This window comes from Ursus maritimus, unplaced genomic scaffold (assembly GCF_017311325.1).
Source record: "Ursus maritimus isolate PB19 unplaced genomic scaffold, ASM1731132v1 scaffold_19, whole genome shotgun sequence".
NCBI classification, from domain to species: Eukaryota; Metazoa; Chordata; class Mammalia; order Carnivora; family Ursidae; genus Ursus; species Ursus maritimus.
This window is the reverse complement of record NW_024424341.1, coordinates 36,165,017-36,166,319: the sequence shown is the minus strand read 5'-3', so window position 1 is coordinate 36,166,319 and position 1,303 is coordinate 36,165,017.

Sequence of the window (1,303 nt, the reverse complement as noted above, 5' to 3'; positions counted from 1 at the left end):
CTCCCCTCCCTCTCCCCCTTCCCTCCCCCTTCCCTCTTCCCATCCCTCCCCACCCTTCCCTCCCTCCCCCTCCTGCCAGCAGCTTTCTCCCTGCCACCCCCCAAGCACTCCAACCTGAGCACTTTCTCTCAATGGCAAAAACTGCATCCCCGTCTCCCACCTCCCACCGTCCAATGTCCAGTTCTTATTTTATAAAAGCTGCTGGGAGTTCTGTCCAAGGTCACGGGAGCAAACCCAGCCCCAGCAGCAGCAGTGCCAGGGGTGGAAGGGCTGGGAAGGCAGCTCCACCCGACCACCCACGTGTTCTTCCAGAAGTTACTCTACTTCACGTCAGGGGCGACAGCCCCTGTGAAGTGGGGGCCATGCTAGGGCCTATGAAGCGGAGTCAGTGGTGCTAAACAGAGCAATATTCCTGAAGACCCGGGCGCAGGGACCAGCGGAGCCCTCAAACCGCCAGCCTGTCCTCCACCACCACCACCCTCCTTCACCTTTCCCCTCCTTGGCAGGGGCCTTGGTTGAAGAGGACGGAGCCCGGCCGCGGACAAGCAGAGGGAAGGCCCAGGCTGGAAGATGGGCAGGACAGGAGAAAGATTACTACATTTCCTTAAGATTCAGAACTACACACTGCTCCCCTAGGTGGGCCTTGGGAAGCTGGGTTAACGTGCGAGGGCAGGCCAGGGCTGATGCTGGAGTCCTGGGACGGTGCCCCCTCCGTCCAAGCCACCTCTCTGCCCCTGGGTGTGTGTGGCCTTGGCCAGCCACTGAGCTCGGTGCACTTGGGTCATCAAATCACCTAGAGAAGTAAATCAGAGAGCCTGCCTGGGTGGTCTGTTCTCCCCCAGCTGTTGTAGGAAAGAACATTAGGGTTCGAAGCCCAAAGGCCAAGAAAGGATTCTTGAGACGTCTTTGGAGCAAAAAGGTGGCTTTATTAAAGCACGGGGGCAGGACCCATGGGCAGAAAGAGCTGCACCAGGGTCCTGAGGAGTGGCCCATTCTATCCTTTCAAGTTGGGAGGGGGTTAGGGATAGCGTCAGTCCCTAAGGAATTTTGGAAGCAAGGTTTCCAGGACCTTGGGAAGAGGTCATTTATTACCGTCTAATGAAACCTGAGTCATGAGACCCTTCAGATGTATCTGGGTGGGCTGTATGCTTGGGGGATGATGGCCAACAGTATCTTGGGGGGTTTAGAGATAAAGGAAGTTTCTGAAGGAATTTTTATATGTTGAAGTAGGCTTACAGGATCCTGGTGGGGGGCCGGGGGGTCAGCTAGGAATGCCTTTTGCCCTCAGCAAAGGGTCAGCATG